The 17,115-nt window shown below is 34.2% G+C and overlaps 1 protein-coding gene and 1 long non-coding RNA gene across 3 annotated transcripts in view; both read right to left on the bottom strand.

The window, feature by feature from the left end:
* Positions 1-17,115, bottom strand: part of LOC133194611 (cell division cycle protein 123 homolog) — a 43,372-nt gene that overhangs the window by 13,361 nt on the left and 12,896 nt on the right. The gene's annotated exons all lie outside the window — the stretch shown is intronic.
* On the bottom strand, positions 238-16,547 carry LOC133194610 (uncharacterized). Of its 2 annotated transcripts, XR_009722134.1 has the most exons (4): positions 16,330-16,547; positions 3,153-3,280; positions 2,957-3,059; positions 238-1,226 (listed from the first exon to the last, which is right to left on the bottom strand). It is a non-coding gene; the product is annotated as an uncharacterized LOC133194610 (long non-coding RNA). The 2 variants fall into 2 exon arrangements; XR_009722133.1 differs by lacking the exon at positions 238-1,226 and having other exon boundaries at positions 2,884-3,059.

The raw sequence follows: 17,115 nt of genomic DNA, 5'->3' as shown, positions 1-17,115 counted from the left end.
TGCTTGTCAGTTAATTTCGGGAACCCCCCCCCCCCCCACACACACACTTTTGGTCAGTTTGGGTTTTTTTTCTTTTGAAACTGTTGCTACAGGCCTGCTCTAGATAACTCATGAAAACAAAGAGTCAAATAATAGTTTTTAACCTTTATTCCTTTGATCTAAAATTGACAGGTTAACGAAATAAAAATATAGTACACTTACCAAATTGAAAAATATTAAAGATTTTTTTTTCTTGCCTTCTGCCACCACAGTACTTTTAAGGTCATATGCAATGTACATGCACTTTACAGTGAACCTTCCAACTGATAATTTTTAGAGAAAATATAATTTAAAATCATGATACCATTAGATGTTCTTTAACAAAAAATCAGCATACATTACATGTACATGTATCAGGAGTTTTGAAAAAATATCAAATGACGGAAACCCTTGCATTTTTTAAAAGAACCCCCCCCCCCCCCACAAAAAAGTTTTATGTGGTACTTCCTCAAAATTTGATTCAGATAAGGTGTGCAAGCATTACCAGGTATCATTAAATTGCACAAAGATCTTTCAATTACTGGATTTCTTAAATTATAGAGATAATTAGGAAGTCTGTGAGCCAATGCTCACTAGTAATACCCCCGCTCCGATGTGAATATTCACTCATGAATCCCACAATATGGCATGCCTAGTCATAAAGTGTTAAAATTTCAAGCATCTTTGATGAGTAGTTGTTGAGAAAACTGCGACGAAAAATTGTTACGGACAGACACACAGACAGACACACAAGGGTAAAACAGTATACCCCCTCTCCTTCAGAGTCGGGGGTATAATTATAACAAGTGTCACTTACTACTGCAAATGATCAATAAAAGATCTCTCATTACAAATTTTACCTGTTATTAATCTACAAAAATTTTCTTGATAAATATCCTTTAAAAAATAATTTTTATATAATTTAACATCTACATCCCTACTGATAAAAATGCTTCCAGATATTGAAAGTTGCTATTCAAATTCATAATAAAGTTGTTCAATAAAATCCACATATGCCTGGTACTTGACAACAGATAGCTTGAAATGGACAAAGTCTTTTTCACATCCTCTGTTTCTCAAATGCTTTTCCAAATTAAATAAATAACTTTTACTTTATAATTTTTATAGAGTACATGTACTGTAAGTGAATGTCTTGAATTTAAACACTCTTTTTTGAAGTGTTTCTCTCAAAGGTTGGCAGCCTTGATCTGTAAAAAAAAAAAAAAAAGAAAAGAAAAATCTCTATTAATCTCTAAAAATTAGAACAATCATAATTGAAAAATTTACTTTGCTATAAAATAATTACAAAATAACTTACGCACATGTACATATGATGTATAAAAAACAAATCTCCCTAAATGACACATTTCTTAACCGACATAAAATCTTAAATGAATGGAATCTTTGATAATGATGTTCAACACACTCAGTTGTCAAAGCTAAATTAAGCATCTAAGTTAAAAAAAAACATAGGTAATCAAAGATTACGAAGCTCACCTCGACGAATGTTATCTATAAGTAAGGCAAATTTCACATCATATTTTTTTTCTAGTTAGGGTACATCCCAAGATCAATATCCATGCAAGTTTGATTTAATTATAGACCTGCTCAAAAAACTTTTGACCTGTTTAGTAATCAAGAAAATTTTGGTCAGTTCCAACATTCAAAGCAAGTCTGGAAGTTTTCATCCTTAGATGCACCATCTATGCAAGTTTAATCATAACAGGCCATAATATTATATAGCTACTCCAAAAAAATTACCCTGGTCACTCATCTGGAAAAGGTATGTCAGATTCAGAATCCAAAGCAGGTCTGGAAGTGTCCATCCCTAGATACATCATCCATGCAAGTTTGGTCCAGGTAGGGCTTATAGTTACTTGGGAATGGACCTGCTTCAAAAACTTTAACCTGGTCACTCATCCGGAAAATACAGGTCAGATCCAGCATCCGAAGCAAGTGTGGTAGTGTCCATCCCTAGATGCATCATCCATGCAAGTTTGGTCAGTAGGACTTATAGTTACTTGGGAATGGACCTGCTCCTAAAACTTTAACCTGGTCACTCATCCGGAAAATCTAGGTCAGATCCAGCATCCGAAGCAAGTTTGTAAGTGTCTATCCCTAGATGCATCATCCATGCAAGTTTGGTCAAGGTAGGCTTATGGTTAATTGGGAATGGACCTGCTCCTAAAACTTTAACCTGGTCACTCATCTGGAAAATCTAGGTCAGATCCAGCATCCGAAGCAGGTAGGGCTTATAGTTATTGGGAATGGACCTGCCTCTAAAACTTTAACCTGGTCACTCATCTGGAAAATCTAGGTCAGATCCAGCATCCAAAGCAAGTTTGGTAGTGTCCATCCCTAGATGCATCATCCATGCAAGTTTGGTCCAGGTAGGGCTTATAGTTACTTGGGAATGGGACTTGCTCCTAAAACTTTAACCGGGACGCCGACGCTAACGCCGACGCCGGGATATAGCATTAGCTCATCTCGACTTCGTCGAGGTGAGCTAAAAAATAAAGTCTTAAATAGTACACGCAGGATCATATGATCCTGTTCACAAGTTTCGATGAACTAATTAAAGTAGATGTTAACACTCAGTTGAAGTTACCCCAACATATGTACATATTTTTTTAAATCAAGAACACAGTCAATGTCAGCTATTTAACATAGAGAAATAAAATTGTTTATCTAGATGCACCCTCTTTCTTCTCTTATGCAGATTTTCCTTATATATAAGCATACAAGTTATTAATCCTAAAGCACTTTTTGACCCGAGAACAGCTGCAAGATAATTTTCAATAGGTTGCTTCCCCTTATGTGCATGCGCTCCTTTTCACGAAGTTTCTTTACTTTAATTTCTCAAGATTTTTCAGATTAATTTTTTGGTTAACAAATAGTACTGTGTCATACAAAACTCACAACTCCTCTCATATTTTACCTTATCTTCCTTTTGTTAACAAAATCCACTTTTCCAACATCTCTCTCTGCAGTGAGTCTATCATTAAGTCATTAACTTGTCTTGCTCCAATACAAAAGTTTTCCTACACAACAGATATATAAAAAAATAACAACCATCTGTAAGTTGATATGATAATATTAAATGTACATAATTTATTGAAAAAAATGATTCTAACCTGGACAACTTTTAGCTTGGTTGGTTTTGTTGTCATCTCTGTTGGCATAATGTAATCTGAACTTTCCAATTTACCCTTCTATCAAGTGCCTATAGTTGCTCGACACATACATATTTTTTATCCATTTCCTGAAAAAATGAAATTCTAATTTACTATGTGTATTAAAATGTTATTCCTTTTAAAAAGAAACTTACACTAGTGATTCAGGGGACCTAGGTTCAAATCCTGGTTTGGTCCATCCCATATTTATTTGGTGCCATTGATCACCCCTCGACTTGCAGGTAAAAGGCTTGCCAGGGGTAAAAAGAACTTGAGTTGTGTCTTTAAGGGCAAATACAATTTAAGGAGGGAGGAATATGGCAATCAGGCAGGCTTGATCACCATCGCCAGATCACTCAGTTAATAAACATGCTAAAGCACCTGATAAGTGATTCAGAGGGCTGGGTTCAAATCCTGTTCTTGCTTATTGCATTTTCCTGTTACACACCTAATGTCAATGGCAGAGAAATTCAAGAACTTTCCTGTCATTTATAAACAAATATTTTGGTGACTATAATTGTCGAGTTCAGCTATATGGTACATGTTAAATTTAACTTTTTACCTCAAAAGCTAAGAACATACAAATTACAGTTTTCTTAGAGACAGTATAGGCAATCTGGGTACATTTCCTTTGTCTGACATGGAAATAAATTCCCATATTCATGACAGGTTTTCTTAATTTTTCATTGAAAGTAACAGCCTAAAATATGATTTTTTTAATCTTGTTTACCTAAGAGTTATGCTCCAATACACCTTATTTGACCAAGTTATAGTCATTAAAGGAATCTATTTCTCAAATTAAAGAAATTGTAGGCTCCTTTCATTTACTAATTCTTGACCTTAAGAAAAAACTGCAACAAATATGTTTCAAAAATTAACAGAAAAAGCGACATCGGCCATCCGTATGGAACAGCGTCTAATCATAAAATTATGTATTATCTAAAATATGGTTGAAACGATGTCAGAAGCAAACTAATTATTCAAACATCTAAAAATTATTAGAATATATTAAGGTCATTGGGTTGAAATTGGTATATAATATATGATTTTTCAAAGGAGAGTACAATTTCAAAGACAGAACAAAAATTGGAAAACTACTGTTACTGTTATTTGATGAAAATAGCATAGCTCTATTCATGACATGATTGTATAATAGTGTTGTACTTTGCATGCACTATGCCTATATAGTAGTCAGGCATAGTGCATGCAAGGTACAACACTACTGTTATTATTATGCTGACTGTTGTATAAAAACGACAATATTATCTCCATTTCCAATCTTTCATCACCTCTTACATTCATATTAGTACACCCCTATTATGATGTCATGTTGTGCTACATGTACATCATAATCTTTTTTCCTTTAATTTTGAATGTTCCATGTTCAGATACATGTAGTTTCAGAGAATTTTAGTTGAGTGAAGGGGAAAAAATTGCAAGAAACTATTTTAGAAAATTATTTTATTTTTTTTATTTAAGTGTAAAATATTTGAAACTAAGTTTATATATATTACAAGAATAGATATGGGTTACCCCATATCCAAGATATTCGACTTTTAATTTATTCGAATTTTCATTGTGTTCAGATGATTTCTAATAAAAAAACAAGTATTTACTGACAAAACGTCAGAGATACTCGAGCTGTAGAAAGTCAACTATAAAAGTGCCATATACATAAATATCCTAAAATGACATAATATTTAGGCTACTGAGTTTCAACATCTTTTGTTGAATAAAATATGCATATAGTAGGAAACAAACTGCGTGTACATATATAACGTTACTTGCATGTAGTGACTTTATCACAAAGTTGCACATGCATAAAAATAGTTTTAATTTCACATAGAACATAAACTAAATATAATTAATCGTATAATTTTAAAAATGTATTTAACGCCTCACTCATTTTCAGGAATATTTAATCCAAGTAGCATGTTACAGGCCTATAGCAACGTTTTCAAAGTGAAGGGGGGGGGGGGGGGACTCCCAAAAAATCCCGCGTACTATGGGCCTGTGCTACATGTGTACCATCTAACTTTCCAATGATAGAATCTTCTGTAAAAAAAAAAATCAAAACAAGTCCAAGCCGTTATGGATTATCAAAGATAGCCCATTTTTATAAATAGCAAAACTATATATCTATCAAGGATAGATTTTAATTTATTTTTTGATTTTGTGCTATTAAAAAGTACTATCACTCAAAGTATAGGCAGATGTTAAAGATGGTCCAACCTGTCACCTTTTAGAGTAATCAATGAACTCGTCCAGTGATGCATTGACGGCCGTTGTCAAACGCAAAGGAAAGCGCGAGATCGGTTGCGGCTATGGAGCATCACTGAATATTCCTCCACCATATACTGATTTTGAATATACAGACGTTTTGAAGATAAACTTCATTTTTGTTTCTAGAAATGTTTTTATTTACAAAAATAGTACATTTTCGTGTTAGATCGATGACCATAACTCAGCCCCTCTAGCCCAGTCTAGGGCTTCACCTGGAGTAAAAAACCTGCACTTGTTATGAAACTGGTGTATAGTTCTAAACTTCTTTATGTCCGTAGCAAGTACTGATACCCAGTCTACTGATCTAAGCGTCACTAGGGAACGGTGCACACACCTGTTCTTGCAAGACCAAATAGCCTAGGTCTACACACGTGCGAAGATCTTTCCGAGCTCGGAAAATCACGTTGCTTTGCCGAGAAGTGTTTAACCATAATAACCATTCCGTTATTTAAAAAAAGAGAGAAAAAACACACACACAGTTAATGATTAACATTCTAACTCAAAAGAAAATATACGGCAATTAACGAACAATAATCATGACAGTAATATAATTGGTGAAAAGATTTATCATTATCAATCGAAGTGTGACCTATATATTTTCGTGAAAAAGACTGAGGAGGCAGCGAGCGTAGGAATATGAAAACTTTTTATTTGCTTTTCTGGGGAAAAAGTGATTTTCTTAAAATCTTTTAACGTTAATTTTGTTTTCTTTAACGTATTAAATATACTTGATTATTCTTAATATTTGTTGTAATGTTTTATCTACTGATCATGAATGGAACTATTTTCTTCGGAGCAATTGTGTGAAGAGTACCTGACTTTAGTAATATTTCTTGAATAGATAATATGCACTGATCGAATATATTAATAATACAGTGCTTTAGATAATGGCGTCTGTGGTGTAATCGGTAGCGAGTCAGACTGACGATTTCGGGGTCGCGAGTTCGCTCCACGGCCTGGGCGCTGTTGGATTTTCTTCCGAAAAAGAAGCCATGCACTAGCTAATTTGGCATAGTATGCTTACGATATATAATTCCTTAGAACACTATGCGAAAATAGTTGGGTATTGATTATATAGAGACAAACTGACAGGAAGCATAATAATATGTAACTAGAACTGTCCAAAAGGGACAAATACCCCCCGCTGGGTTTTTCAGAGAAAGTACCAAATCACTAATGTTTTCTAGATGCGAGAGGTGTTCACAATTTCCTTAAACATTTACAGTGAAAATTTAATTACTCATTATATTTTTTTATACGTCCGTCTTAAGACGGGACGTATTATGTTATAGCGTTCATGTCCGTCCGTCCATTAGCTTTTTCATGTCTGGCTCATAACTTTAATACTATAAGGCCTAGAATTATCAAACTTTGTCAGCTGATACATCTAGGGTAGAAGGTGTGTCGCACATTAAAACCAGGTCGCTCTGACCTTTAATAAAGATGCTATGGCCAAATATGGACAAATCATAACTAGAAAACCATTTGACTTAGAATCAAAAAACTATGTCTTTTAAGTTTTAAATTACACAATCCCAAAAGATGTCAGAGTATTGCAGTATCTTTATTAAAAAAGTGTTAAATCAAGAGAATACTAGTCTTATTTTTTTCATTATGTTCTTTACAGCAATCTGTAACAACAAAAATTCCACCTCTCCCATGGGTGTAATGATCAGGCACTGGTCAAGGAAAATTTTGATAGCAGAAAATTGCATGTAAAATTAGAGATATATTAATGAGTTTAGTGTGAGGAGATAACTGGCAGAGCATCTCTGATCAAGCAGGTGTTATCTACATCTCTTGGGAAATGGGCAAAAGGAATCAGTCTCTTAATTAATTGCTCTTGTTGTATTGAATTGTTCTTGTTGGCTAGTCTTACTTTCAAGATAAATTTGATGTAATTAAAACTAATTTGATATTGTATACAATAATTAAAACTTATATGATATTGTATAATATAATTTAAACTAATTATTTATTGTGCATTTTTTATTTGAATTTTTATATCTTTACAACAAATTGCAGACTGCCTTGTCTCGCTAAGATATCATTCGAACAATTGAATCTAAACTGTTTATGATCATAATTTAACAATATTTGATGGGCGTATCATGCTGTGGTGGTGCACTTTATTTAATGAATGAAACTAAGGTGCAGCCTAATAAAACATCAACACTAATAATTACAGTGTTTTTTATTACATTGAAAAAATAGTTTGCAACTATCTGCCATCTTTGTGAGACATGACACTCTGCAAATTGATTGTTGAAAAAAAAATATCATAATTAATTATACAAAATCAAATTGATTTTAATACCTTTATATCAAACTCATTTTAAAAATAAAAGGCTGGTTTTAGTAACTATGTATTTTGACAGACATAAATTACAAGAAAGAGACTTAGACAACAGAGATCTTTATTTCTTTCTGCCCAATTCCCCTGAGATACAGATAAGACCTGCTTGATCAGAGATGCCCTAACAGCTTCCCACACTGAACTCATTAATTAATCTTTAACTGGATGCATGTCCACTCATTACTCCCAAGGGACAAATAGATTTACACTATCTGCTGTGTAATGTAAAAACTGTTTTCAATACTTTGTGTTTTTTTTTTTAGTTCTAATGAGTTGTTTTAAGCTGTAGTTCACATTTTTGTACAGATGTTTTAGATTCTATGTCTCAAACCTTAGACACGAACCCAAAATGACTAAGTCAATAAAAATAAAAAATAAAAAACACCTGTAAAATTCAGAAAAATTATCAAATAATGTTTAAAATACCAGGTGCACATCTTCATATGGTAAATAATAAGTGTACAAATTTTCATACAAATCTATGCAATAGTCTCTGGGAACAGATCCAGACAAAACCACATAATAAAAATGAAAAAAACACCTGTAAAATGCAAAATAATTATCCAATGAGAATGAAAATACCAGGTGCACACCTTCATATGGTGAATAATAAGTGTACAAATTTTCAGACAAATCCTTCCAAAAGTTTCCAAGAAATGGTCCGGACAAAATCTCGTCTACAGACAGACGGACAGACAGACGGACATGCTGATTCCAATATACCCCCCCTAAACTTCGTTTGCGGGGGGTATAATAAATAAAATGCAACATCAGACTGGGCTCTGCAGCTATATACAGGAAGTGTGCATACTGATGACACTCTTAAATTATCATTTATTGAATTTTAAAAATTTACTCCATTATTGTCTATATGTAAATATCACATACACACTAGCAGTGTGGCTCAATCAAGAAAAAATTGAGTGTGCACCACAAATACTTGATAATCATAGGTAATAAGAGATAACAGAGCTCACTTCAAGGAATGTTGTCTTTAAGTAAGGCAAAGTCCCACACTAAACTAATAATCTAGTAGTCTGCATCCCTAGATGTAACATTTATGCAATTTTAGTCTAATAGGGCTTGCAGTAACTTGGGAATGGGCTTACCTAATAAATTTAAACTAGTCACTCATCCAGAAAATGTAAGTTAAATCCACCATCTGAAGCAAGTTTGAGAGTGTTTATCCCATGATGCATCATCATGCAAGTTTGGTCCAGATAGCCCTTATAATTTCTTGGTAATGGACCTGCTAAAAATCTTTAAACCTGGTCACTTATCTGGAAAATGTACGTCAGATCCAGCATCTGAAGCAAGTCCAGTAGTGTGCATCCTTAGATACATCAACCATGCAAGTTTGGTTAACACTAGGCTTTTAGTTACTATGAAATGAAATCTGCTCCAAAAACTTTTAACCTGGTCACTCATCCGGAAGGAAAATGTAGGTCATATTCAGCATCTAAAGGAAGTCAAGTATAGTGTGCATCCTATGATGTATCATTCGTACAAGTTGACCTTCTGTATTTCGAACACGAATATATCTCGAATACCATGGATATGTCGAAGTCATATTTTGAAGTCCCATCTGCTTATTCCTTACTAAGTATTTTACCTTGAATATCTTAAATCCTCGGTTATCTCAAAGTATTTTCTTTGTCCCTTTGAGTTCGAGATAACGAGGTTTGACTGTACTTGAAAAGAAATCTCTCCAAAAACTTTAACCTGGGATGCGGATGCCTGCACTGATGGTATTACATAAACTCCCCAACTTCGTTGAGGTGAGCTAAAAATTCAAAATCCATATTCTTGACGTTATCATGAAACTAACTTAATGTCATACTGGGCTGTGCGGCTTGTATATACAATCTATTCACACCTATAATTTTTGTAAAATAGTGTATATTGTTTAATTTTTATATATTTACTAAATCATGGTCTATATCAAAATTATGTTGTATACACTTGGCAGTGTGGTCAATATCAAGAAAATTATGGCATTTGTCTAAGAACTTTCTGGACAACCCTCATACAAGTACTCTTTTAACTCAAAAATCTTTATTAAGGTCATGAAATACTGAATTTTCATCTAGAATGTCACATTGATCTGCAAAACGCAAAAGGAAAAAAATTGGTGGAACAATTTGTTGAATGAAAATGTATCAAACAAAAATCTAGCATAAACCCATTATTAAGGTGACCAATGATATATGTATGATCCTTGAAATTTAAAATCTTTATTAAGGTGACCAGGTATTAAGGGTTGTCCATAAGAACTGAAATAGAAAGAGGACATTTTAAAAGTGGAAGGTTATCTTGGATTCCTCTGCTAGTGAGGGTTGAGGGGGCAATGCCAGAATAACTAGGGGATTATGTCAATACGAGCGGCGAATTTACCTGGCCCCTGAATCTTGAGCACAACCTTGGGTATTCTGCATTTAAGCAACATGTTTCCTCACTATTCGTTAACATTGAAGAATAAAACGTCCTTATAAATCAAAAATCTAGCTTACATGCATTAACCCATCATTATGGGGACCAGAGATATATGCATGATTCTTGAACTTTAAAATCTTTATTAAGGTGACCAGGTATTCAGAGTTGTCCATAAGAACTGAAATAGGAAGTGGACATTTTAAAAATAGAAGGGTGTCTTGGATTCCTCCTCTAGTGGGGTTTGAGAAAGCAATGCCAGAATGACAGTGGGATTAAGTCATTACAGACGGGGAATTTCCCTGGCCCCCACGTCTTGAGCACAACCTTGGATATTCTACATTTAAGCATGTAAAACATTAATCGATTACATTTAAGCAACGCTTCCTCACTTTTTTTCTTAAAACTGATGAATAAATTAATCCTATAAATCAAAAATCTAGCTTACATGCATGAAACTATCATTAAAGCTGACATGAATTCTTAAAAGCGCAACATTTCATCAATGTACAACTTGTTTCATACCAACTAGCCATATTCTGCCATATTTCTTTCAGATACCTTGTCTTATTGTAACAATGTATACCCCAATGCCCTCGTTACACTTAAGAGAGTTTTTGGTTTGGCTATCGACGCGTGCACATCTCCGATAGTAAAGTGTCTTGGAACACACGAATTGATGAAAACATTTCAAAACCACAACAGATAAAAACAGTCATAAAGATATTTATAAGTATCGTTTTGAATAATATAAATGCAAGTTTGGAAGAAAAAAACATAGTTGTGCATGTTCTTTAAAAGCATGCCAAAATACAGATATATAGCATAACTGACTTGGAATAATTCACAGTAAAACTCGTACAAACAATTTGCAATTATCAATTGTAAGAATGGAACAAACAACCAGCGTATTTGATAGGCATGTCCATATGCAAATATAATGATGCAAACCGAGAGAACTTGTCGAACGCTGTAAACTTATTCCTACCTCCAAAATAGACCACTGTACTCGTTCGAAGATGTGCACGTGCCGAGTGATTTACACCTTGTATTTCATTGAAATATGCAACACAGAAAAGTAATAAACTCTATAGATATTTAACAGTAAACACGTTGTCATGTCATCATACAGCCTAGCACTCAAATACACTCAGATTTTGGTCAGCTAGGGAAAATATCAAATTATTTTAAAGTGAGAAGGGGAATTAGTATTTACGCGACTGGGTAAAAAATAAGAAATCACTAAGAAAAGTCTGATTGCTGTTCATGAAGTGAAACTGAAAATTGTCTAGTTCTAATAAACATGTATACAAACATTCTTTGTGTGTATATATTGCATTACAGGCTTCATTTATAATTTTTTAACTGTTGATTTTCATTGTTTTTGAAAGGGGACAGACGGAAGAAATACATGTAATTGACACTTTACCTGAAAAATCTTTGACAAGCTAAAAAAATGCTCTGGAAAAATGGGAGGGGGCAACCCCAATCCACGCATTCTACAGGCCTGTCTTTTAAGGTTGATTTTGTAACTAAAGGATTTTTTTTTAAAGAATGGCTGGCTCTCCCCACTCTCATCCAACGATACTGTATTGTATACTCAAATATTTTTCTTCCGAAAATGATAGTATGAATGGAATCTGTCCTCCCCCTGACTATGGATATTTTTCAATCCCTGTTTTCCTTCTTCATTTTTCCATAAGTATTTTGGTATTTTTCTGCATCCCTCCCAATTTTTAAGTGCCTAAAGTTTTTTAGCTCACCTGAGCTGAAAGCTCAAGTGAGCTTTTCTGATCACCCGTTGTCCGTCGTCCGTCCGTCTGTAAACTTTTCACATTTTCAACTTCTTCTCAAGAACCACTGGGCCAATTTTAACCAAACTTGGTACAAAACATCCTTGGGTGAAGGGGAGTTTAAATTGTAAAAATGAAGGGCCAAGTCCCCTTCAAAGGGGAGATAATCAAGAAAAGACAAAAATTGGGTGGGGTCATTAAAAAATCTTCTTCTCAAGAACCACTGGGCCAGAAAAGCTGAAACTTATGTGGAAGCATCCTGGGGTAGTGTAGATTCTAAATTGTTCAAATCATGACCCCCGGGGGTAGGGCGGGGGCACAATAGGGAATCCAAGTTTTACTTTGAAATATGTAGAAAATATCTTTAAAAATCTTCTTCTCAAAAACCACTGAGCCAGAAAAGCTGAAACTTATGTGGAAGCATTCTGGGGTAGTGTAGATTCTAAATTGTTCAAATCATGACCCCCAGGGGTAGGGCGGGGCCACAATAGGGAATCCAAGTTTTACTTTGAAATATATAGGAAAAATCTTTAAAAATCTTCTTCTCAAGAACCACTGGGCCAGAAAAGCTGAAACTTATATGGAAGCATCCTGGGGTAGTGTAGATTCTAAATTGTTCAAATCATGACCCCCAGGGGTTGGGCGGGGCCACAATAGGGAATCTAAGTTTTACATTGAAATATATAGGAAAAATCTTCTTCTCAAGAACCACTTGGCCAAAAAAGCTGAAACTTATGTGGAAGCATCCTGGGGTAGTGTAGATTCTAAATTGTTCAAATCATGACCCCCGGGGGTAGGGTGGGGTCACAATAGGGAATCCAAGTTTTACATTGAAATATGTAGAAAATATCTTTAAAAATCTTCTTCTCAAAAACAACTGGGCCAGAAAAGCTGAAACTTATGTGGAAGCATTCTGGGGTAGTGTAGATTCTAAATTGTTCAAATCATGACCCCCAGGGGTAGGGTGGGGCCACAATAGGGAATCCAAGTTTTACAGTGAACTAAATAGTAAAAATCTTTAAAAATCTTCTTCTCAAGAACCACTGGGCCAGAAAAGCTGAAACTTATATGGAAGCATCCTGGGGTAGTGTAGATTCTAAATTGTTCAAATCATGACCCCCAGGGGTTGGGCGGGGCCACAATAGGGAATCTAAGTTTTACATTGAAATATATAGGAAAAATCTTTAAAAATCTTCTTTTCAAGAACCACTTGGCCAGAAAAGCTGAAACTTATGTGGAAGCATCCTGGGGTAGTGTAAACTCTAAATTGTTCAAATCATGATCCTCGGTGGTAGGGCGGGGTCACAATAGGGAATCCAATTTTTACATTGAAATATATAGTAAAAATCTTTAAAAATCTTCTTCTCAAAAACCACTGGGCCAGAAAAGCTGAAACTTACATGGTATCATCCTGGGGTAGTGTAGATTCTAAATTGTACAAATCATGACCCCCAGGGGTAGGGCGGGGCCACAAAAGGTATAACAACGTAGGAAATCAGGTGAAGAACAGCAAGGCCAATGTTACTCAGGTGAGCGTTGTGGCCCATGGGTCTCTTGTTTTAGTTTTTTTTTGGCTTATCAATCATTTTACTACCCCCTGCTCCCCATTGCATATACACATTTTGAGAAATGGTGCTATGTGCCTGTTTTATATGTATGTATAGGAAGCCTTTCCAGGTTGAAAATTTTCCCTAGATAATATAAAATTTGATAACTATACAATTTCTTGTATTTTAAGAGAATCTGTAAGGATTACTTGAAACCCTAACTGCAAAATTGTGGATAAATATTTTTTTGCATTTTCATACAAGTATACACACACACACACACTCTCTCTCCCTCTCGTGTAAGCATACGTAAGAGCAATAAAGCGTATAAAATCTGATGTACTACAAGCAAGTTAAAATCATGGGAAATGCTTTACAAGGGCAGATCAAGGAATTTTTCCAGAGGTGGGTGGGTCAAACCTGCTGAAAAAAAAGTCTCATTTTTTGACAAGCCAAAAAATAAACAAACAAAAATAAAACAAAAAACAAACAACACACCTAAACACCCAAAAGGGGAACTAAACAATTGTGAAAACTATATTTCACGGAAATGGAAACTGTACACCATTCTCACGAACTTTCCAGAGGGAACGAAGTCATTTTTTTGTTATTTTATACCTATTATATTACAAGAAGAAAACAATAAACAATATTAAAATTTTAAAAAAACACTTGGGGGGGGGGCACTCTCAGAGGCCCATAGCTTTCCTTTCCTATAAACTTTGACTATTAACATGATTAATTATTGCTAGCGCTCTCGAGCGCTAGCAACTACGTTAGTCTATATTTCTAGAATACGCATGCTCAACTTCACGGTCGGGCATTCTGGGAAAACTACTGTAGATAGACTGTGCGATAACAATTTCGTTTTGTCATACAAATATAGATATGGTCAGAATTTACACTAGCCTTTCCTGTCTGATATGTGCGATATACATTTCTTACGTTAGAGACAGGCAATACCAGTCTAGATCCGGATTCTGATTTTTTTTTAATTTATTGTCGAACCTACTCATAAAAGTACAAGAAAAACTTAGGTCATATAATGCCAAGATTCTTGACATCTAGCTTTCCTCACAGTTATACCACCTTCCTGGGTAATTTCGGCAAGCTCGGAAAAAAAATCTTTTCAGAGTATGTCGGAAAGACATGTCAGTTTAGTTTTTATCATCTGAAAATACATATGATCTGAAGTTTCGTGTTTTGTTGTCTATTCTGCACGTAAATGAACAAAAAGTAACAGTTACTCGGGTCTTATAAAACGAAGACTGTTATTTCTAAAATTGTAATGAATACCTAGCTTTTCTAATTTACCTTCATTGATTTTTCCGGCAAGTTCGGAAAATCGCCGCAACCTCGGATATGTTTACCGAGCTTGCCGGAAAGTTCCGAGAAGATGCGATTGCTAAAAAACAGTACCACACTGGAATATTTTAAACTAGGTGCTCATTGGTTCTACTGACCTTTTTTTTTCACCTCCAAATTGAAATTACAGTAGAATACAGAATGCTTAAAGCACAGTTAGGAGTTATGCCATTGCCGACGTGAAGCCCACTCTTAGATTTACCATTCTGAATTATGACCCCCCCCACCCCCCGACTCAACCCCCCAGTGCTCCAATGTGCCTTCTTATTAATAATTAATCGATTCAGCAAATTTAACAAATGGTTCAGATATCTTCTGTATTTTATTATGCTACAGCGCTAGCTCACCAATCTTTTTAAAAGATAAGCTTGTATAATATTTAAAGAAATTATACACATGCATGCAACCATATTGTAATCATTCAGTCACATTACAAACTTTCTTTCAATATCTAGAACATGTAAATATGTGTAATTGTTAAAAAAAAAAAAAAAACTTTATGTAATATAATAATTAGTACTTTTGCATCACCACGTGATAATATTCAACAATGCGAGAATGGTTGAATCTCCTCACTTTACATTTGGGTACACGGTTAGAACTATTTCAATTATCATGATTATCAATGTTACTTTCATATAATTATATACTAATAATGTAATACATGTACTTACTCAGCTTCAGTTTAAACAAAAACATGTACTGTAGATTATCTTATATACACATAATTATGTCTGTTCTTGTTGGTAATTGTATCAATCATGCTTGTAATCTGTGATGCCTGAAAGGGCCCTGATTTGAAAATAATCTTTGTACAGAAACAAATTGTTCAGTGAGTGTAAATTTACGATATATTAGTTTTAGTTTTATATCTAAAACAGTTGAAGCCAGTTCATTGTACATATTTAAATATATTTGATCAAGGAAAATCCGAATTTTTTCCGACGTTTGTTTAAAATATATTGAAGAATGTATTATACATATTCCACCCCCATCCCCCTCCTTTAATTTTCTTTAAAAGATGTAAGATCCGTAACAAGAATGTATGTAATGAATTGACTCTTAGAGCAAAGTGATTTTTATTCCCTGTGACTTTAAAATATATTGTAAACTTAATGGATATAACGAATTACACTTATAATGAAGCAAAATTCTCCATCCCTGGCACTTCGTTACAAGCATGTTTTACTGTAATTCTTACAAAATTTTGTGATAAAATATCAGGAAAAAGATGACTTTTGGTCACAAAACTCACCTGAATGGGATTGCATGCATAATTTTATTTTAAATTTCTTCAACACTAAATATTCTAATGGTTAAATTTCATCAAACAAACAGCCCTAGGAATCAACACTTTAAATTACCTCAATTAAACACCAAATCCTCCTTCCATTCTCATAGTTGTACAACACTTCTTCTTCATGTAAGTCCTTTCTTGTCAGCATGTATATGCAACTGTTTTCTTTTACCAAAACTTTTAATTCGATCCATTGATTGATTTGTTTCATTTTCATTGTTGACATCTGTAGGGAAATAAAAGTTTCATAATTACATGTATTTTAATCAAACTCAAAAGTACCTCTCTTAACAGATTATTAATCACTCTAAAATCTAAATGTTTTCTTTAACATGAAAATAAGTCATAACAAACACATTTTTAAAATATAAACATGATAAATATACTTTTTTTTAATCTGTAATCTATTGTAGTAGAAAAGGAATGTATAAAGAAAATAAAAGGTTGGAATCAAACTAAGGACACCTGTTTCACTAGTCAAATGTTCTAACCACTGAACTATCAAGGCTGATTCATATAGTCTAAACTACTATTTTGTTCACTCCTTCAACAGTCTTTGATCTCAAAGACACGTAACAAGTTCACATATCTGGAATTAATCACAAGCCCCCACCCCCCCATCACACCTTTGTTGGAAATTAAAGGAAGCTTTAAACACTGCTCACTGAAGAGTTCTACATTTAGTATAGGTATCTCTAAATACCTTAAAGTATGCAGGACTGCAATCATGTGTTGTGGGTTTGTGTTCAGTAAAGTGTGCAGAGTTATGCCTAGGTCACATTTAAGCCGATGGTCAGGCAAATCAAATTTTTGTCATATTGTCGGCTTAAAAACATGATCAGCCGACAGTAGT

This window comes from Saccostrea echinata, unplaced genomic scaffold, assembly GCF_033153115.1.
Source record: "Saccostrea echinata isolate AGI-Se365-2 ecotype Australia unplaced genomic scaffold, CSIRO_AGI_Sech_v1 ptg000029l, whole genome shotgun sequence".
NCBI lineage: Eukaryota > Metazoa > Mollusca > Bivalvia > Ostreida > Ostreidae > Saccostrea > Saccostrea echinata.
The sequence above is the reverse complement of the archived record's forward strand: the minus strand, read 5'-3'. Positions and strand labels throughout refer to the sequence as shown.